At 44.4% G+C, this 23,079-nt stretch overlaps 1 long non-coding RNA gene across 1 annotated transcript; it reads left to right on the top strand.

The window, feature by feature from the left end:
• The first annotated feature begins 742 nt into the window (after window positions 1-742).
• Window positions 743-3,138, top strand: LOC310686172. The gene is made up of 3 exons (XR_014515738.1): window positions 743-809; window positions 1,849-1,951; window positions 2,170-3,138. It is a non-coding gene; the product is annotated as an uncharacterized lncRNA (long non-coding RNA).
• Window positions 3,139-23,079: the final 19,941 nt, after the last annotated feature.

Genomic DNA, 23,079 nt, shown 5'->3' with positions numbered 1-23,079 from the left:
TGCTGAGATCTGCAAGGGGAACTGTAAGACTAAGGAGGAGGAATGCTACCCCTTGGACTAGGTGCAAGTAATAAAGCAGGCTAGACAAAGCAGCGCCCCAGTCCCTCCAATGGACTATTCTCCACTCTGCATTGCTTTCTGATGAGACAACTTCTGCCTTCTCATACAGATAATATTAAGTATGAGGTTTTTTGGAGGGAAGGCCTGGATCAGGAGGGTTTGGTGCCAACCTTTGGCCTTCATTTCATTACCTTTGCGTGTGATGTGGTTCCTCTCATAACCATCAGGAGTACACAAGGTAGGCTGTGTGCCACTCTGAACTGATTCACCTACTGTGGAGATATATATATACTACTGCTGGTAACTTTATAGTTCTGCTTTCATTGGTCCAATAGCTGTGGCCATCTTTCGTTACAGCTCATGAAATCACTAAGTGCTCATCCACACTTTCGCCTGACCCATATTTTGATCGTATCACGTTCCTATTAATTCCCCAAGAGCTCCCAGAGCTTTTCTTGTTGTTCCGTGGCTGAGCCTTGGGAAGATCAAATCTTACCTGCTAAATTGAAGCTCATTTAAGCAAAATATCTCTTCAGATTTTCCGTCCGTCTGATAAGATCTGATTCAGTGGAACTTCCAAAAAGCAAAATAAAAAAAATCCTTCCAGTAGCACCTTAAAGACCAACTAAGTTAGTTCTTGGTATGAGCTTTCATGTGCATGCACACTTCTTCAGATACACTGAAGCAACACAACTTCAGTCACCCAACAGTAATATAGGGATAATGCTGATCTAGCCGACAAGATTGTTGTAAGGATACCGTACCCATGGCCTTGGTGTACATGGCACCTGACAGCATTAAAGTGGAGGTGCAACTACTTGCATGAATGGACAAGTCCTCTATTTAAATTGTCCAGGATCCAAAGAACCACTTTAGCTTTAGCAACAAGGGCTTTGGGTTTAGGTTTCTATCCTTTGAACAGCTAGCCACTTGCATCACTCTCTCACACACACAAGGTTGGAAATGATGTATGTCTCTATATCTTCCATGCCCATAATTATACTCCTGTTCTATGAAGGACCTTGTGCATTTTCTTGGAAACCCATTGGGCTGAGTCCTAGAATGAAGGAAGTTACTGTTTGTTCTTGCTAGTCCATTGGGCTTGGGACATGCTGTGCCAGTCTTCTTCCGAACGGTGCCAAGATGAGTCCGTTGAAGGTCACTGCAGCCTGCAGCCCCAACTGGCGAAGATTGGATATCCCTGTTTGTAAAAATAGAGGTGTTATCCAAAATCGTCTTGGCCTGTGCCCAAGCTTGGCAATTACATGTATTCTTCTCTCAACTTAAAATCACCTTACGCCCGTCCAGTGGAATTGCATTCTTTCCCACTTCCCCTCCCACAAACCGAGTGTGCCGTGTGCGGCTGCCAGTTGCTAAACAACTGCCATGTTTGGCAGACCCGCGAAACAAGATCCCAAGTCTTGTTGGAGCAGAAGGGCAAGTCTGAGGAGGACAAGGAGCCTATTGATTGAAAACAGAGGCAACAGGCAGCATGCAATTCCTGTAGCGTTTAAAATTTAAAAATTAAAAAAATTAGTTTGCATTTTGCAGATTCCAGTTAGGACAGGTGAATGAATAAAGAGTCACCCACAGCACACAAGAAGTCCTAAGTGATGGTGCCACTGTTGTTCTTTTTCACATCCAGATTTTGCAGCCACAATGGATGCAATAGTGTCTTTAGCTCACAATATTGTTTTTCAACCCCATCTGTACATTTAAAGCAGTATTTGGTCGCTATTCCCCACCTCAGCTATAAATTTCCTGACATTCTATTGATTCATCTCACAGCCAGCCTGATGTAAGCAGAATGGAGGAAAGCCAGAGAACCCAACAGGCTTCTTTCCAAGATTGTATACTGCAGAAACACCAGGAGAGGCTGAAAAAGAATATGGTGAGTGTGGGACAGGTGATATAATGGACATCTGTGACTCACAAATATTTCCCAAGGAGAAAGTCCCCCAAAGTGGGAAGCTATCCTGCACTTCCCTCTCCCTCCTCCTGCCAACCTCCGGCATCTATACTATTCTGGATTGCATTAGGAAGGAGTGGAAAGGTTAAATGTCATTCATTCTACACACAGCTGACTAGAGCTCAAGCATTTATTTATAGGAACTTGGATCCCAGGGGGGCAAAGGAAATGGAGAGAAGCACCTCATGCAAACACTGTATATCATGTTTACTGGGCAACCACAGGAACAGCACTAAAAAGGCCTTCATGTGACTCTGATAAGTGAGAAGCATCTCGTTCTGAGCATTTGGTAGATTGAGTATGAAATTGAGACGGGACACCTCTTTCCTGCTAGCTGGTTCGAGGCATTATTATTTTTTCTATGTACAGTAACCAATGCTAACAGCAAAAAACTTTATCAGCCAATCCAAGCCCTGTGGCCAGGAGAGATTTTTGGAGACTTGGAGGTGGTGCTACAGTGGTGCCCACTGCATGTGTGCTGATTTTTGTATCTGTGCTCCTGTCGAATCAATCTTGCAGATTCTTATTTTTGAAAACCACACAGATACTCTGGAAGCTCTAAGAAACCCTCACTGCTGCTCTACATTTTGGTCGGACTGTTATGCACACCTATTGGTCAGTATGATGAAGTAGGTCAGTCTCCAACTTTCCACAAAGTTCCTAGGGAATTTTTAGAACAAATTTTAAACATTTCTCTTGCATTAGTTTTTGCTTTAAAGGTCAAAGGATGAGCGCATATCCACATTGTCTCATGTGAGTTGCCTCATATCCATTTAATTTCCATGTGAACTAAGACTTCAGGTTTAATGTCGCCAGCAGTTTGAGGGACTGCTCCTATATTGAGATCAGGCAGACACCTACAGTTCTGGCATTTCGTCACCCGCTGAAAACGTTTTCATTAAGCCAAGCGTTTAGAAAATTAGGCATTGTACACATTGCTGGGTTAAAAAGCAGAAAAAGCAGTTATTTTTCTCAAGACACATCAAAGCTGTTGTGGGGGGAGACATAAAAACACAGTATTTAATAACAAATGACAGAATAGATACATGCTAGGTATGAGTTGTGGCTAATGTTGTGGGAACGCATTGAGTGCATATTAAACAGGAGTGTGTTTGATTCCGCACTGGCCATTTGTTCTGTATTTTACTATTGTATAATTTTAAGATGCTTTACTGATTTTATTGTACACTGCCATGGTTTTTTAAAGAAAATGTTTATATTATAAATAAATAAAATATACGAACCCATGTAATCTGTTTGTTTCAAAAGGGGTGGGGGAAAGAGTTCACTTTTGAACAGGGATGGGAAACTTGTGGTCATCCAAACGCTGGGCTACAATTCCTATCATTGCTGACTGTTGGTCTCCAACAACAGCTGGAGGACCACAAAACTACTGGGATGGGGGATTATATGGCCCATCAGCCACAGACAGACCACAAGAACCTTGCAGTCTGGTTTCCCTCAGTATCACTACTACATTTCCTTGTATGGGAATAGTAGCAACTCCTGGACTTACGAAAACATGAACAAGGTTTTGCAGTTGAATTTCCTCTATGTATATTTGTATAGCTACAAGGCCACTGATTCTGGAACAGGGCTTGTGCAATGGGTATAAGGAAGGGTAGTCTGAGAACGTGGATAATATGTATGTTTGTTCAGTCCCACTAAATTCAACGGAGCTTTTCCCCAGGCAGCTACAAAGCTTTTGAATGGCGCCTGTAATCTGAGCAATGGCCAGCAACAGAATCTCTTCCCTTCAACTCATCCATATCTTTATATGCTTTTTTGCTGAATAAGTACTCCTCCACTTTTCAACCCAAATGCGAAAGTGCCCATCAACGGAACACCAAAATGCCTGTAGGACATTCTCAATGATTGATTACCTGCTTAAACTCTATGCGCCATCTTTCCACATGCAGTTTTTTGCACAACAAACGCTGGCCTCCTTGTGCTTGGGCACAGCAGCTTTAAGCTTTCCAGAAATTAATGGCATCTACAGGCAAAGCAAACATAACATAAATATCTTCAGTGTCCCATTCCCCTCTCTAGGCTATCAATAACAACACAGCAGCCTGCACTACCTGCAATGCAAGGTTGCCCAGGCAACAGGTGAATCCTGACTGCACAGAGCAAGGGGCATTGCTTTTCTGCCTCTCTCGCCACACCACCCCCTCCTGAGCCTCTATTTCATATTTGTTAAGGTGTGTGGCATGTCTTTACAGTGTTGTTTGTTGAAGAGGCTCCCTTTTACATCCCCAAAGCACCAAAGAATCTGCTGACCCCATAAAGGTGGCAGAACCTAATGATGAACTAGCTAGAGTCTAGCCTCTGAATACGGTTATTTTGGTACAATCCAGTTTAAATTTAGTGTGGAACTTTTTTTCACCCCAGAGGCCACATTCCATTCCAGGCAACCTTCTGGGGGCCACATGCCAGGGGTGGGCAGGGCCAGGGTCAAAAGTGGGCAGGGCGGCTGTTATGTACTGAGTTGAATAGGATCCAAAATGCAGCAGTCTGATTGGTCCTAGAACAATAGGATTCAGAATACAGCAGTCTGATTGGTCCACAGGAGTCACCCAATCCAACTCCGGGTGAAAGTGAATCTGCAACCTGATTAGCCTACAAGAGAATCCCAGAATTAGCCAGTCACGTGGGGCCCATTGTGTAAATAATGTATATATAGCAGACATTTCGGGGGAACTTCCATTCCTCACTACTCTGAATAAAGAGCTGAATAAAGAGCATGAAATCCACACTCCGAGTATATTTCAGCAGTGAATGTAAATGTTACTTTTGTACCATAGGGACACCCCTCTCTATGTTTTATCCAAGGAAGCAAGAGGCAACCTCGACGTGCAAGGATACGTTCCAACCAGGCAAAATCAGGAAGGAAGGGGGCAATACAAGGCCAGTTAGGGTGTGGCAAGGCAGCTGGTATAATCTGGATGAAGTCCTGAGGGCCAGACAGAGAGACTTGGGGGACCACATTCAGCCTGCCCACCCCTCTCGGCCCGAGGTTCCCATCCCTGGGAATGGGTCTTTGCTCTGATCCAGGAGGGCTCCCTTCTGTTCTTGCGCTCTAGGGCTGAAAAGCATGTTATCAATCTATAAATAAATGCAAATCAACTACTTTTAACTGCCATTTAATTCAGGGAGACTTAAATGAGCTTAATTGTATTTATTTCATTAGATTAGTAACTGAAAGGGGCTTTTAATTCAACACCTGCACGCATCAATTAATCAGGCAACACACTGTACATTTTTTTCAGAAAACACTTATGAAAAACTGGCTTTGGAGAGGTCCTCAAACAAGAGGTGATGCCTCTTCTTGGAAGATGTCTGCCACAATACATACGTGCAACATCTCAAAACAACAGAAGTTTTCCCCCTCTTCCAAGTATTGTCATATGCAAATATATGTAGGTTTATTCCATTAACTAATTGGCCACAGCTCAACTCAAGATGACCATAACGCAGAGGAATGGAAAGGGTCCATGTCATGTGCATACACACATGCACACATAAGCATCAAGACAGAAGTAGAATAAATATTTTTAAAATAAATAGCATTGAATCCAGCTTCACATCCCATTAAAGAAATATGGTGGTACCTTGGTTTATGAAGTCAATCCATTCTGGAAGTCCGTTCTTAAACCAAGGCCTGCTTTCCCATAGCAGCGGGGCGTTCCGTTTCCAAATGCAACACACTCAACATGTTCTTTTTCCAAGGCAAGGTTCACAAACCAAAACACCTACTTCCGGGTTTGCAGCGTTCTTAATCCAAGTTGTTCATAAACTAAGCTGTTCTGAAACCAAGGTACCACTGTACCGGTAGGGGCAGTTTTTAGTCCTTACAGGAAGTTGAACTGCGTCAAACAGATTAATGGCTATTCTCACATATTGAATGCGTTCGTGGTGGGTTTGTTTTTTTAATGCAGGGACACAATCCACCGAGGGCTTCTCCTACTTCAGACACTGGGGCTGCTTCAGGAGATCTGCACAATAATATTCCCATCTGTTATGTGGGCCTGTGGGGGGATAAATCCAGCTCCCCAAAAGTTTGTCCTCAGAGGCAGGATTCAGGTGGAAACAATGTCTTTACAGAGCAGAGACCTGGATTCCAGCCTATAACACAGCTCAGAACCATAGCTGTCAACATTTCCCTTTTTTAAGGGAAATTCCCTTATTCTGAATAGGGTTCCTCACAAGAAAAGGGAAAAGTTGACAGCTACGCTCAGAACTGACATTCCCTCCCATATATCTCTGATACAATAGGAACATGCTTTGATGAACTTTCTGAAGGCAGCAGTGGGACAGACTCCTTCGGAAAGTGGTGGACTCTTCTACAAAGGTAGAATCACCAGCTGTCAGGGATTCTTCATCTGAGATTCCTGCATGGAAGTGGTTGGATGAGACGACCTTTCCAACTATACATTTCTATGGTTCTGTAATCTCTTTTTCCATTCCAAAGATCAGGGCTTGAGTTTTCCCTGCACTGCACATTGCTGAAGACGCCTTCTCTGGCTGTTGAATGCTTCTGGTACTCTGGAATATAGCCTGTCCTCTGCTGAGGCAGTGTTTGCTCTTTTAGTTAAAGATCTACTAGAAAAACAATATGTGAATATGCTATCATACTTCAAAATGTGTCTCATCCACAGCAGGGTAAAGCTGTGTGCAGCATGATGCCTTAGTGCTCATGTACAATCACACATTGGTTCATATCATGTGCTAGGGGCGATACACAATGACTGTGCCGGTGGGAGGCTGGTGGGAGTTGTAGGCAGAAACCTAAGGTAACATTTGGGGAAGCTTCCATGAACTTCTTCTTGCAAACCATCTTCCAAATATGTGCAGCAGTCTCGTGCGCATAGCATCTCTGTGTAATAACCAAGAAGGGAACAGAAGAAGCAGAGGGCAGAAAAATCTGAAGATCTCCAGGGCAAACTCTCATTAAATCTCAAGGACTGCCTCTCCCCATATAAACCCAGCTGGACCCTGTGATGATCATATGAGGCCCTTCTTTGTGTTGGTTTCTGCTTTCCTTCACTGTGCAGCGAAAGGGCTTGTCACGAGACAGGTGTTTACATTCCACAGTCTGTACTGTTGGAGTTTCTCACGGGAAAGGGAGGCTGGATGTGACGTACACTGGTTTCCTGTTTTTCTCTGTGTGATTCTCTCCGAGCTGTTGAGGAGAGAGGATGCTTTTTCTCTGCTCCGGCAGAGGCAAGATGTCTTTCTGTAATATACCTGCTTTGAACTATAAATAAAGCAATATAGAGTATGCAGCACGTACTCCTCATCCTTCCGCTGGGCACGAGACTCTGCTTTAAATCAACATGTGGTTATGGGCTCCAGAAGTCGAATCAGAGTGCCGGCAAAGGATCGCAAAGCAGAGGGACAGATCAGATCGGAATCTGCTCTGCGCGTAAAAGTGATTGATGAGGTATGTGCTACTGCTCCGCGCAGCCTGCCAGCTTCTAGTTAATTGCTTTATGGCTGGACTTTGAACTTTTAAAGCCGTTTTGCCGGGAACAGGCAAAAGGCTCCCAGGCACAAGTCACTATGCTGGGGAAATCGAAAGTAACTTTTAAGTGCGCTTTTGGAATAAAGCAGCTGCAGCAGTGACGCAGCAAGATTTAAAGCAGCATATATGACGCTGAAGGCTAATGCCAGAGTCATGATGGCCCTTCAGGATGCTTGTGGGATTCCTAAGCTCAACAAGAAAAACTACCACGACTGGGTTCTGTATGCAGAGGCAATTCTGCGGAAAAAGGGTTTGTTTGAGGTGATTACAGACACCCCCCCAGTTCCAGTTACAGATGCATGGGAAGCTAAAGATTCCAAAGCAAGGGGAACTCTTACATTGATAGTATCCCCAGAAGAGCTCTGTCTATTGCGTGATAAGACCTCAGCCAGAGAAATTTGGGGCGCTTTGAGACAGGCTCACTTAAGGACAGAAGCTGGATCCACTATGTTTTACTTTAACAAGCTGCATAATATGGCTCTTGCTGAAGGTGGAGATGTGCGTTTACATCTGATGGAGATGCAAAATCTGAGACATGAGCTGCAACAGAGAGGACTCAACTTTCCAGAGGCTGTGTATTCTTTTATGATACTACAATCTTTGGGTTCAGGTTGGGAGTCTGTTGCAACCCAGATTGCTGTGCAGCCAACCGCTCAGCTGACAGTGGACTATGTAACTGCCGTGATATTGAATGAAGCAGATCGCCGGGGTGCTAGCTGCATGGGCAAGGGGGAGTCTTCACAGACGTCATCCCATAGTGCAGTGGAACCACCAGATGGCGCCAAAGCTTTGAAGGCAGTGAAATGCTACTCGTGTGGACGTCTAGGCCATATGAAGAGGGAATGCAGATATCCCAGGGCCAAGACAGAGCAGCGCAGCGAAAGCTCATCGCGTGGAAAAGGCCGAGGCAAAGGCAAAGGTCCAGTGTCTAGGACAACGCAGCACAAGGCTATGGTTTCACGCTTCACTCCAAAGGTTGCAGAGGTCCAGAAGACGTCTAGATCTTTCTTCGTTGTTGATTCAGCAGCAACCCACCATATGTGCAACGATAAGAGACTGTTTGTGTCTTTTACACCGCAGGAAGGTGCGATTCACCAGGCGGATGACCACACTATTCCCAGTAAAGGTTACGGAACTGTTGTTCTTCACAGTTTGGACTTATCGATACAGAATGTGCTTTACGTGCCAGATGCCAAACATAATCTGCTCAGCGTTGGACAGTTGAATGAGCGGAACATTGACGTGTCCTTCAAGAACAAGAAGTGCATCATCACAAAGAAAAATGATTATGTATTGCATGCTGAATATGTTGATCGTTTGTTTGTTTTGTATTATGATGATGTTGAAAATGATGACACTTGTTGCATTGCAGGTTCTAACAAAAGTTTGCATGCAGAATGTATTCATGATTTTCACCGAAAATTTGGTCATTTGCATTTTGAGGCAGTATCAAAAATGCCTGCCTTGGTTGAAGGTATGACTATTAAACCCTGCAGGTACCACATGAAGTGCAAAGCATGCGCAGCAAACAAGGTGAAAATGGCTGCGAAAGGTAAGGTGTCTAGTAGGCAAGCTACAGAACCATACCAGGTTGTTCATGCAGATTTGGTTGGACCACTAGCGCCCTCTTTGGGTGGCAATAGGTACTTCATGGTTCTCATTGATGCATTTTCTAGATATATTTTTGTGTATAATCTCAAGCAGAAATCAGAGGCTTTTCCTAGGTTCAAGGAATTCTGTGCTTGGTTGGAAAATGTGCATGGTAAGAAGATAAAGACTCTTTTCAGTGATCGCGGGGGAGAATTCACTTCTCAGCAGTTTGAAGCTTTTCTGACTGAGAAAGGAATTCAACACGATTTGTCTAGTCCTCGCTCGCCATGGCAGAATGGACTTGCGGAACGGGCAAATCAGACATTGCTTCAAGGGTTAAAAACCTTGCTGCATGATGCCAATCTTCCAGAGGGTTATTGGGCCGAAGCTCTCTCGTGTTTTGTTTACAGTTACAATCGCAGGTTATCTTCAGCGATTGGTTGTACCCCCTATGAGAAGATGTTTGGCAAGAAGCCATACATCAAACACATGAAGATTTTTGGATCTGACATGTGGGTTCACTCACCACAAAACTCCAAGTTAGACAAGCGTGGATTGCATGGTATCTTTCTAGGTTATCAGAAAGGGTCTTACAGAATAATGATGACTGACTCTAAGACAATTAAGCTCACGAGAAGTGTTGAGTACAATGCAAAGTGGGGGGAGAATGTGGGAATTTTCCAATGTTATCCTGATGACGGTGATGAGACTGATGATAGTCAAAAGCAACCACAACAACCCACTGATGAAGGTTCTGAGTCTGAATCTGAAACTGAATCGGGTGATTCAGAGGATTTCAAGAGTGCGAAAGCCTCTATGCGACCCTCTGAAAGCTCTGATCAAGAATTGGAGGAACCATTGTTCACAATAGGTCGTTTTTCTCCCAAGAAGGAAGAGGAGAGTGTTGAAGACTTAAGGCTAATTCGTAGGTCACAGAGAGCCACAAAAGGCAAACCTCCAAAGAGATTTGCTGATGAATTTGCTACGATAGCAGTAACAGCTGTTAAAAGCTCCAAGAAGGTATTTGAACCTTCAAGTTTCCAAGAAATCCAGGGTTTGGATTCAAAGGAAGCTGAGCCATGGTTAAATGCCATGAAGGCTGAGCTTGATTCCTTAGAAAGGAACAAAACATGGGAACTAGTTCCAGTAGTTCCAGGAATGAAACTGCTTGGAAGCAAATGGGTCTTCAAAGCGAAGACAGATCAAAATGGCATGGTAGTCAGACACAAAGCCAGATTGGTAGCCAGAGGTTTTGCACAGGTACCAGGTGAAGACTATCACGAGACCTACTCACCCACAGTGAGATATGAGAGCATTAGGCTTATGCTCAAGCTAGCTGCAGAGGAAAATCTACACATTAGTCACCATGATATTAATACAGCTTTTCTGTACGGATCTCTGGATGAATCACTTTATATGCTTCCACCTGATGGCGTACAGGTAAAACAGGGATTTGTTTGTGCTCTGAAGAAATCCCTTTATGGTCTCAAACAAAGTGCACGGTGTTGGCACACAAAACTCACTGAAGTATTGTTTTCTCTAGGTTTTCAGCAAGGGAAAGCTGATCCATGTGTATTTGTCAAAGAGGAGGGGCAAAAGAAACTGTACTGTTTGTTTTATGTTGATGATTTATTATTCTTTTGGAAAGATGTCGCAATGTACAATAACGCCCTAGCTCAACTGAAAGAGCACTTTGACATGAAAGATCTTGGTGAGGTAAACAACTACCTATCTCTGGAAATAGAGAAAGATCAAGATGGTAACATTCTAGTACACCAGTCACGGAAAATTGCTGATGTGTTAAGCAAACTAAACCTGATGGATGCTAACCCTGTAGACACACCGATGACAACAGGTTATCAGGTAGATGACACTGAAGAAGCATTTTCTGACACTACACTGTACAGAAGTGTGCTAGGCAAGCTAAACTTCATTGCCAGATGTTCAAGACCAGACATTGCTGTTAGCTGTAATTTGCTAAGCAGACAAGTCAACAATCCTAGTGTCAAGGATTGGAAGGCTCTGAAACGCATAGTGCGGTATTTGAAAGGCACTATGCATTACAGACTGAGACTTAACAATCAGAAGTCTGGTGGTCTTGAGATATTTGCAGATGCAAGTTTTGGAAGTGACACTACAGACAGGAAAAGTACGTCTGGAGTTTGCTACATGTACAATCAGGGTCTGTTTGATTGGTCATGCAAGAAGCAAACAACAGTTAGCTTAAGTACTTGTGAAGCTGAACTGAACGCACTGTCTTATTCACTTAAGGATTGTGAATGGTTAGTACAATTGTGCAAAGATATGAAAATTCCTGTCAAATGTCCAATCCAAGTTTACCAGGACAACAAAGCATGTTTGGCTTTGCTGAAATCTGAAGGTTGTAAGCAAAGCACGAAGCACTTGCAATTAAAGTTGCAGCATGCTAGGGAATGTATTCAGAAGGGACTCGTAACGGTGTCCTATATGCCAGGTAATGAAATTCCTGCTGATGTATTGTCCAAGATTGTATCAAGGGATCAACACTGTACCTATGTGCAGAAGTTGGGTTTGTACTGATATTGTACGAACACGCTGCCCAGTGATGTTCACAGAAAGGGGGAGGATGTTGGTTTCTGCTTTCCTTCACTGTGCAGTGAAAGGGCTTGTCACGAGACAGGTGTTTACATTCCACAGTCTGTACTGTTGGAGTTTCTCACGGGAAAGGGAGGCTGGATGTGACGTACACTGGTTTCCTGTTTTTCTCTGTGTGATTCTCTCCGAGCTGTTGAGGAGAGAGGATGCTTTTTCTCTGCTCCGGCAGAGGCAAGATGTCTTTCTGTAATATACCTGCTTTGAACTATAAATAAAGCAATATAGAGTATGCAGCACGTACTCCTCATCCTTCCGCTGGGCACGAGACTCTGCTTTAAATCAACACTTTGTGTGCCTCCTCAAGAGGCCCAGAAGGTGGCAACATGAGAACTGGCCTTTTCCGCAGTGGTCCCCCGCTTGCGGAGAGTTCTCCCCAGGAAAGTTCATCTGCCACCTTCTTTATATATCTCTAGGTGCCAGGCAAAAATGTTCCTCTTCAACCAGGCCTTGGGCTGATTAATATTCTATAGCCTTTTAATTGAGTTTGTGGGAGGAGGAGGTTATTGTTTTGTTGTTTTTGTTTTACCGTATCTTTCGCTCTATAGGACGCACCCGACCATAGGACGCACCTTGTTTTAGAGGGGAAGAACAAGAAAAAAAATTCTCACCCTCTCTGCTCAGCACCCCTTCAGTGAAGCGGCAGGAGAAACGGGGCCCCTTTCATTTCTCCTCCCGCTTCGCTGAAGGGGCACTGCGCAGTTCTCCCTCTCTGCTGAAGCCAGGAGAGTCTTGCTCTCCTGGCTTCAGCGAAAGGAACCCGAAGCCTTCGGAGCACAGCGCGAGTTCCCGCTGCGCTCCAAAGGCTTCAGGCGGCTATCCCTGAAGCCTGGAGAACGAGAGGGGTCGGTGCGCACCAACCCCTCTCGCTCTCCAGGCTTCAGCGAAAGCAACGCGAAGCCTCTGGAGCGCGGAGGGAGTGCTCCCTCTGCGCTTCGGAGGCTTTGCATTGCTATTGCTGAAGCCAAGGAGCCTGCATTCGCTCCATAGGACGCACACACATTTCCCCTTCATTTTTGGAGGGGGGAAAGTGCGTCCTATAGAGTGAAAAATACGGTAATTATTTATTTCTGCTTGTTTCTCATGTTTGTATCTTGTGAACCGCCCTGAGATCATCTGATGAAGGGTGGTATATAAATCTTAATTATAATCACCATCCTCTTCTGCATCCCTTTCCTTCAGGGGTAGTCAATGTGTTGCCCTCCGCATGTTACCGGAATACAACTCCCATCAGCCTCAGCCAGCATGACCAATGGTCAGGGGTTCAGTGATGCTTCCCCAATTGCTACCACGTTATTGCTCCCTGGATGGGCTTTAGTGCAACATAGTGGGGAGAATCATTTGCGCTGTGAAAAGTTGTGAGATTTCAGCAGGATGTTGAAGGATATGCGCTGACTAGAAATGAAGCACTGTGACCTGCTCAAAACCTTTGCATACGCCAACGGTGTATAACTGCCCCAGTAGCACCATAAGTGCAAATAATAATGGAAGTGCAATAAAAAGGATATCTGAGGGGCCCTTAGGTGCTACATAGAATCATAGTGTCAGAAGGAACCCTGAGGATCATCTACTCCAGGGGTCCCCAAACTAAGGCCCACGGGCCAGATAAGGCCCAAGGAACTCGTTTATCTGGCCCGGGGCAACCCCCGCCACCTGCTGCCGCCGCCCGCTCTTACTGACGCTGCGCTGTGCGGCTGCCCACTTCTGGGTCAGAGGAGCACTGGAAATAGCTTGTGTGCATGTGCAAGCATTGTGTGCATGCGCAACCATTATTTCCAGTGCACATCCGGGTTGGAGGAGGCCCATGCACATGCGCACAAGCTATTTCCGGTGCTCCTCCAACCCAGAAGTGTGCCAGAAATCGTGTGTGCGCACGCATATGGGCACACGCTCCCCCGCCCTCCAGCCCACCGCGTGATTGGCGCTGGAGACACCGGCTCAAGGTGTGGTAAGTTTGCTGACCCCTGATCTACTCCAATGCCCTGCAATACAGGAATATGCAGCTGTCCCATACAACCTTGGCATTAGCACACCATACTCTAACCAGCTGGGCTACACTGGGTTTTGCTAGCATCAGACTCGAATTGAGTATCATTGTGGAAGTTGGAACCTCATATATGCTTAAGGGATTGTTTGCCTCAGGCTTTTTCCACCCTTCCTAAACAAGGCTTCTATAACATAGCAAGCTGGTTTTGAAATTCCTCTGACTACGGGTGGGGGAGGAGGAAAGCAGGGAGGTTTGCTACATGCATTTTAAGAGCTGCTCGCATTTCTCTGTGTCTGAGGCTTTATCTCTAACAAGGGTTGAAACTCCAGTACATTTAACACAAGGACACAGAGAAATCGCTCGGCTCCGAGTATATAAGCTTGCAACACAAGTGTACATTACAATGTAAAGACGGGGTTATGTTAGAAGTTCAAACAGTCTTGAGGGCCCTGTTGGGTAAAACAGAACTTGTATCTCAGGCTCCATCAACCTCCGGTTATCAAAAGTTGTGCAAATCTGATTATGTAATCTTGCAAAACGCTGATTCTAGCAAATACTGGCTATGTAATAGCTGGTGTCAGGCTAACTAAGGGCTATGTGCAGAAAACCTGGTGTTTTCTGTTACTACTGATCAGCAGAGAAATCCTACCAAAGCTCCTCAGGATTGAAAAAGTGGCAAAACTGTGAAATGAGAGGGTTCAGATAATGTCCACAATCCTTGTCTGCAGCCAATTTTAGGTGCTGCTGAACTCTTTTCAAAGAATCTCCCTGGGAAATAATGGCCTAAATGGCCATTATTCCTCCTGAATGTTAAAAATATGGGAGACAGATGCGCCTCATCAAGAAGGGCATTCCACAAATGGGGAGCCACCACTGAGAAGGCCTGCCATGGGTCGAAGACAGCCACGCAACAGCCACTCTGCAGCGGCCTTCCCCCAACTTGCTGTCCACCAGGTATTGGGGGGGTCTAACTCTCATCAGCCCCAGCCAATATGACCACTTTTCATGGATTTGGAGTCCAGCAACATTGGGCAGCATCAGAATGGGCTTTTCTAGAGCATGACAGCAGGAGTCCATATTTCAGTGCCCAGAGCTGAGCCTTAAACACAGAGTAAAGGTAAAGGGACCCCTGACCATTAGGTCTAGTCGTGGCCGACTCTGGGGTTGTGGCGCTCATCTCACTTTATTGGTTGAGGGAGCCGGCGTACACAGCATGGCCAGCATGACTAAGCCGCTTCTGGCGAACCAGAGCAGCACACAGAAACGCCATTTACCTTCCTGCAGGAGCAGTACCTATTTATCTACTTGCACTTTGACACAGAGTACAGAATAGCAAAGTCTGTGGCTGCAGACACACCATACATTTAAAGCACATGGCTTCCCCCAAAGAACCCTGAGAGTTGTAGTTTGTTCAGGATGCTAAGAATTGTAATAAACTACAGTTCCCAGGATTCCTCTGGGGGAAGGCAAATGTCTTAAATATATGGTGTGTATGCAGCCTCTGATGGTGAAGTTCCTTTACGAAATCTCAACCCTATCCCTCTCATTCAAATAATAATATAAATGCAAATAGTTCCCAGTGGAAGTATCTGTTAAAAACGTGCTGTTCGGATGCAGATGATACAGGCTAAATCTTAAAAGTCTGCAGTGGTGTAAATTGCACAGATACAAATAAGAGACGGCAAGCAGGCTCCAGAGATCACCCTGCTGAGTGCTCCAAAGTTCAGGCATCCTTAAATTTCAGATATAAAGTTACCAAGTGCTTCTTGCCCAAAATCCTGACTCACATGCCCTTTGAAATATTTCTCACATGTGACACCTGATCCTGAAAGAAAACTGGAGAGTTTAGCGAGTTACCGCAAGCTTTTAGACACACAACTGTAGGAAATTTCAGGAGAAGAACCCGAGGGCTGTACACATATTATTTATTTGTTTGTTTCAAAATAATGTCAGTATGTATGTATTTATTTTATGAATCGCTTCCCATGAAACATCCCAAAATGGTTTTTTAAAAATCAACAAACATAAACCCTGTAGAACACCAGACTCTTAATCCCAGGGTTGTGGGTCTGAGCTCTGCTTTGGGCAAAAGATGCCCACACTGCAGGAGTTTGAGCTAGGTGACCCTCATCATCCCTTCCAACTCTACAATAATTGATACTATTAAAAACAACTTCAAGCTGCACAGATCAGTAAAGGCACCAGTCAGCGAGAGCTGTCCATCCATTCTGCTACAGTTTGGCTTTTGTGGGCATATACCTTAAATGGTTTTCTGACCACAGTCAAGTCTTCTGTGGACTCAACTTCTGAATTATATTTCTTGTGATGAGAATGTGGATCAATTCCTGCAGTGCACCTAGGGGTGGATCCAGACAGTTGCTATTTTGGGGTGGGATTCAGTCAGATACTGACACACTCAGGCTGTGCCATTAAACTTGAGGCTCCAAACCCACCTTAGATTTAAAGCACACACAACGCCGCCTCCCAGTAATCCTGAGAATGGTAGTTTCAGTCTCGGAGAGCTACAATTCACAGCACCCAGTCCCCAGGATTATTATGGGGGTTAGAAATGTGGTTTGTATGTGCTGGATGGAAGGGTCTGTGTTCAAAAAAACAACAAACTATCAATCACTTTGCAACAGATGCTGCCCATTGACATCTCCTTTTCACCAGCTGGTTCTACCTGGGAGGGCAGGCTTGGTCAGGGGGCTGCCAGCTGCCAACCCCTTGTGCTAGGACTGGTCCACAGCACTGGCAACTCTCGCCTTGGCTCTTGCACAACAAACCACACAGATTTTGCTTTCAATGGGCTTTTTGCAATAAGGAACGTTATGGGGAAATACGCTGGAAAGTATGGAATAACATCGGCTTAATGCAGGGATTAAAGGGGCAGAAATTCCAAAAAAACAAGTCACATTTTTTAATGTATGTAAGAACAGCAACTAGGATTCTTTATGTGCAGAAATGGAAGGAAGAAGAAGTTTCCGCTAAAGAAGAATGAATAAGCAAGATAATGGACTTGGCAGATCTGGCAAAATTAACAGCAAAATAAAGAGACTCCAATGATGAGTCTTTTGTGGAAAAATGGACACCTTTCTTGGAATACACAAAGAAGTACTAGAGTAAGATGAATTTGCAAGCGGCATTTGAACAATGAGCAACAGAAGGAACTAGATTATAGCATTGTGGTTATGGTTTAATAGATAGCTTTTTTACAACAACTCAATGGAAAACTGGGTGGGAAGTCAACAAAAATAAGAGAAACAATGTAATTGTGTATAGGATTGTATATGTTAAAAATGTTTAAAATAAAATACAATGGGGAAAACATCTGCTTAATTCAACGTCATATAACCTCCCTGCAGAATGAATGCTCAGTAAACAGGATGTCTTGAACTGGTCAACCCAAACGGGTTGTTAAGGGTGGCAGAAGGGAGAGAGGGAGGGAGAGGCCTTTCCCTCCTATTTTCTTTAAAGCTTAGTTTTGTTTTCCCTCTGCAAACTGACTTCATACTTCATACTTCATACTTGAGGAAACAAAAAACAAAACTAAAAATCAATGATGTATTCCTGCCTATGCTGAAAGGCTGACACCATTTGTACTGAATGTTATTAAAGTTCAGCATTCCACTGAGACTCAACCTGTTCACTGCTTCAGAAATAAAACAGCAATATATTTTTTCTGCCTGGGCTGGATTAGAAGGAGCATTCCTCTCCCCCATCCTCAGACTCAGAACCTTACTCTTCTGAATCCAATAGGGTTTGAATTAAAGTGTTTGCCCCACACAGTTTCATATTCTTAGGTATTTGACTGTTACACTGTGAGTGCCTGGTGTTCAACATCAACTTTTCCATAGTTTAGGTTTTCTTTAAAAAGAAAAAAGTTATGCTAATTTGGGAAACATAATCTAACACCGCAATCCTACGCATATCTACTCAAGGGAATAAGTTTCACTGAGCTCAACCTGCAGAATAGGACTGCAATGTAAATCCGCTGTGTATAGATGCAACAACTATTTTTATTTTTAAAAAATCAGTCAGATTTTCTCACCATCAAAAGACAGTTTCGCTATAAAGAGTCCAACTGATAACAAAGTTAAAAATAAGTTAGGAAGGTAATCAAGCATACACCCAGCCAAATTTAACCTACGTAATTATGGATGTGGAGGACTTAAAACACAAGAAGTCTATCCATATGCCATATTTTTTAACATATAGCACCATATTTTAAGTACAGGCATATGCATTTGTGGACTGTAAATGATTTGAAGCCACAATCCCCAAGTTTCTTATTCTGGAATCGATATCAAGGCACTTCTAGTAACAAGACAGAAATTTGCATCTACATGATGGGAAAGCTTGCGTATTATGCATCTGTTAGAGAGTGACTCAAAGCTTTTGTCAGGGGAATAAAGATCAAGGATGTACAGTAGTTCTAATAATACCCAGCTTAGAACTAAGTCCCACGTTGTGTACATTTGTGCACACATACACACAAATTTGTGTATAGGCTATGAATCAGCTCATCTAGATCTGCCCAGAAGAATCTTGGTGCATCTCTTATGCAGGTACCAATGCAGCGATGGCAAATGACATGGTTCTAGATTGGCACCGGGTAAACCACTAGGTTATAACCTATCTGTTCCAAAAGGTTAAGCTTTCCATCACAACAGCCATTTTCTCTTCTGTGCTTACTTCCTCTGACCGTGCATATCCACAAAACCCCAAAGTTTGGAATTCCTTTATATGACAGATAGATGGATGGATGGATTTAGGTTTACATCAGCCTAGAATGAAACTGCCTCATGAGCCCAGAGTGAGACCGCCATCTCAGATGGGGGATGATTCGGGACAAGAAGTGGTGGTGAGAGACTTGTTCACACATTGTGGCAAACACAGGTACAAAGTACACATGTATAGTCTTAGTGTGAAAGAGTTTACACTTGCTGATTTGTACAGCTCAGCTACTCTGTACACAGGTACGCAGGTTGTACACTCCTTACATGTGAAGAACTGTATGGGTGTGCAGCTCCACTCTTTCTGTACACAAGCACACAGCTTGTACATTCATTCAATGTAGCATGTGAGCACTCCAGTCCTCAAGTATTGAAGAACAACAAAGCTGTGTGTGCCACATGTCAGGTATGCTGGCTGGCAAGGGAGTTTCCCCCTCCCTCCAGTAGCTTCCGATAAGAAGTAACAAGCCTTTGGCAGGTTTACAGTCTGCTTTATTTACAACAACATACTGACAGCAACATCAGGCCGCCCTCCTCACGGATGGCGGTTCCTCATTCTGAGTCCCCTATCCTTCTGCAGCAAGAAGTGTGCCACCAAACACCTGTCCCTCCCCTGAGTTTCTGTTGTTTTTGGACACTTTCAGTCCTCCGAGATCAATGGGAGGGAGGGGCTTCCCCACCACTCTTAACTGAAGAATCTTCTAAAGGCTCCCTCCCTCCTGGTTGCCTAGCTACTATCTCAAAACTGTCCAGCTCTTCCCCCAAATGAGCAGCTTCTGAATCTGCTGGTATCTCTGCTTCTGGGAACATGTAAGGCAGGGGGGTGAATCCTCTCCCTCCTCCTCTGTCAGAAGCTGCTCTGTCTGTGCCTCCATTCCTTCATCTTCAGAGTAAGACAGTCCCTGGCATCTGTTTCAGATCAGCCCCTAACACCACACATACTCCTTCTCCCCGCTAGGCTATCCGGCTGCCCTCCAGTGTGGTAAAGGATGATGCCTCACAGCCAATGTTGAAATAAGATTCACTGTGATATTTGGATAGGGAGGCGCCATTTTATTCTTCACTTCAGGTAATAAAATGCCTTTGGCTATTCCTGGTTGTCCCCCACCCACCCACAATTGACTGTGGGGCAGCCTCACAACCTGGCTAAAAACAAATGGATGGAGTCCTCACCCAGTTATTTCCTGCAACTGTGATTTATGTATGAACCAGCATTAAATAGGCAGAATCTTGTGCTGGGGGAGGAAAATGCACATACTCTATAAATTACTTTCAGTAAGAGCAGACATTGTTATGGCATGATGCTGAGTTCAGAGAATGTGTTCCGCAGAATAGGATCACTATGGCAACAATTTCTCAGCTTAGAACTGAAAAGCAGCTGGGATTGTGATCAAAGGGGCATGTTTTCTAGCGAGATTGGCTACAGACTGTAATTGACCTAGTGCTTCACTTCTTGACATAGCAATGATATCGAAAAGAATAAAATCTTGAACATGCTGTCAGGGATGATGGTGGCAAATGCAGCATCTGAGGAATATATGAGGAAAAAGCTGGGGGTGGTTTCTTTTCTGTAAAATAGCAATAATAAGGAGCAGGCTTTTAAGCACTTTTACATACACTGAAGTTATTGAGCATGTGCTTAAAATCTGAAGCAAAAGGGTTAGGGTCAGTTTATATGCCAGACAAATCAAGTGGCAAAGCTTCTCCAGCACTGTATCACTACAGCATTCAGGTGCAGGGCTGTATGTGACTCCTAAGCTATAAGGGCAGGGGACACCTTCTCTGCCCATAGAAAAATATTGTGTTCTGAAAGAAGCTGAGCTCTTTAAACGACATGCAATATTGCTTTATGCAGAGATCCTGCCACCCCCAAAACAAGGGAGCATTCAAACATGACATAGCTCCCCAAAAGGCCTGGCCACTTGGTTATGACAATTAACAATGTGCATCACTTGGCTCATAATAAGGAACCCTAATGTAGTGACAGCTAAGGTGCCCTACAGACTTTTGATTGTTTCTACACAAGGGACGTGGGTTGCACTGTGATCTAAACCACTGAACCTCTTGGGCTTGCCGATCAGAAGGTCGGTGGTTCGAATCTCCACAACAGGTGAGCTCCTGTTGCTCGGTCCCACCTCCTGCCAACCTAGCAGTTCGAAAGCACGTCAAATGCAAGTAAATAAAATAGGTACCGCTCTGGCAGGAAGGTAAACGGCGTTTCCATGCACTGCTCTGGTTCACCAGAAGCAGCTTAGTCATGCTGACCGCATGACCTGGAAGCTGTCTGCAGACAAACGCCAGGTCCCTCGGCCAATAAAGCGAGATGAGTGCGCAACCCTTACACCATGTTACTGAAGTATTTGTAGTGGATTTGTACTGGAGTGTCCACACGTAGCATTTTGCTTCCTTAGTTGTAACTGCATTGTTGTAATCTGGAGGTTCGCTCTTGCACCCCCCCCCCCAAAAAAAAAAAATAACACCCCTGGAACACTAGTGGTAGAAAAAGTATCAGGATTTCAGCAGGATATGACAGGGCATGCACTGATTGGAAACAAAGTGGTATATCTGCACTGAAACTTTTGCAGTTTTGAAAGTGGATCGCATAACTGTGCCAATTATGAGCGTAAATCGTCAGGAATACACAGTAAAACATATATCTGGAAGGGCTTTAAATGTCATTCCCTGAAAGAGAAGAGCTCAGATATTGTTTTTACTTCCTACAGGATTAATTCCAGGGGAGCTGGTACAGGTGCATTTGTCTTCCACCCCATGCCATGCACTCCCCACGTGAAGCTTTGTGATCTCCCCCCAAGCCAAGCTGTTCCACAGTATATTTGGAGTGAATGGCAGAGTCCTGTGCCAAACCCACTGAACTTAATGCAGCCAGCAGCTTGCCTTGGGGGACGACTGCTTTTTTTCTTCCTATGGCAGAATGTTGGGCAAAGGTGGTTGCCAGACAAACATTAATCCATCAGGCTAATGAGCCACAAACAAATCACTTAGGCTCTCTTGGAGCTGTTCCAGGCAGCAATCAAACTGGCAGAGAAGTTTTAATTAATGACCCACTGAACTGACCACTTAACAGAGCTTTACTTTTAAAGGCAGAAAATCACATAAGATGCCAAGCCCTGTTCTTTTACATTTCCCCCTCAACTTTTTAAACAAAATTAAAAACAATAGCCACCTCTTCCTTTCAGCTACATGGTGGGTTTGATGGGCAGTCTCCCGGAGAGGCAGATGCTTGAGATCTCCCCAACGCAGAGTTTAATTGGAGCTATCTGGACACTTGCCTGATAATAATTGCACTCTAGCCTATACCTCCTTCCTCCCCCAATTATTTTCTCGGCTCTGAGCAACCTCACCTGCTCCCAGACCCTCCTGCTCCTGCTTTCACTATTTTGAGGAGGAACAATTTGTCATGCTCTGTTCACCGGATCACATAGCCCTCTTTCACACCTGCTGAAAAAGGTATTGTTATAGGTTTGTGTGGGTCAGTGTGGATGGCATTCGTGGGTCCCTTAAGGCCTGTGGTTCTGTATTAAGAAAGCTTAGAAGAGGCCACTGAACCAGTCAGACCATTTCCTTTGTCAATGTAATTGTCAGGAGTTCAGCCTACACTCGAGTAGGACCCTGGCAGAGACACATGCCCGACTGGCATGTTCTCTCCTTCCTGGTCAATTGTTCGGGAGCTTCATAAGCTTTCTTCTGCCCGAACATCATAGCGATCGATGCCAACCGAAACCAGCGCACTTAGGGATCCACAGAATTTGCGCAGTTGTGTAACAAAACCCCAGCAACTCAGCATTTTGGCTAATCTACTTTATTTACATATAAACACACATGGAGCACAGCAGCATGGCTCCCTCTCTAGCATCAGACAGCAAAGAGAAAAAGAACAAAGGACAATAGTCCCACTTCACGGAACACAGTAACGCAAACATCCTGTCTCCATCACTTCCCACTCTGTGGAGTCAAAACATATACCATCATGTGACAGACAAAAATCCCATGACTGCAGTCATGGATCAGGAATTCCAACAGTAATAGCCTTAGCTGGCCAGATAAGTACTGCCAGTTACATGTCCAAAGAGGTTGCTCTGTTGCCATAACGACAAATGATGACTATGTACTACCTCCGCTGTGGGAAGCAATATGCCCCTGAAGGTCAGTTGCTGGGTGTCACAAGTAAAAAAGAACATCCCTGTACTCAGGTCCTGCTTGCAGGCTTCCTACTGCCATCTGGTTGGCCACTGTGAGAACAGAACACAGGACTAGATGGGTTTGTGGCTTGATCCAGCAGGATGCTTATTGCAGTCTTATTTAGGAATTGCAGCTTTCGGCATCAGTGCATTGCCATCCCAGTAAATGTGCTGATTATGGGTGGAAGCGTCACCTGTTAAAATTCTACCTGACCTGCAAACTGTTAAAACTATAGGAGCCTGGCCAGGAACATGGTAAACCGAAGGACATATGGAATGGAAGGAAAATACATCCTCATTATCCTTCCTTAATTATTAATTAAAATCCTTCCCAGTACTTTTCCAGGAGTATTCGGGGTAGTCTATTACAGCAAACACACACA

This window comes from Podarcis liolepis, assembly GCF_965112155.1.
Source record: "Podarcis liolepis genome assembly, chromosome: 9".
In the NCBI taxonomy this organism is placed as follows: Eukaryota; Metazoa; Chordata; class Lepidosauria; order Squamata; family Lacertidae; genus Podarcis; species Podarcis liolepis.
This window is presented reverse-complemented; position numbering and strand designations above follow the sequence as displayed.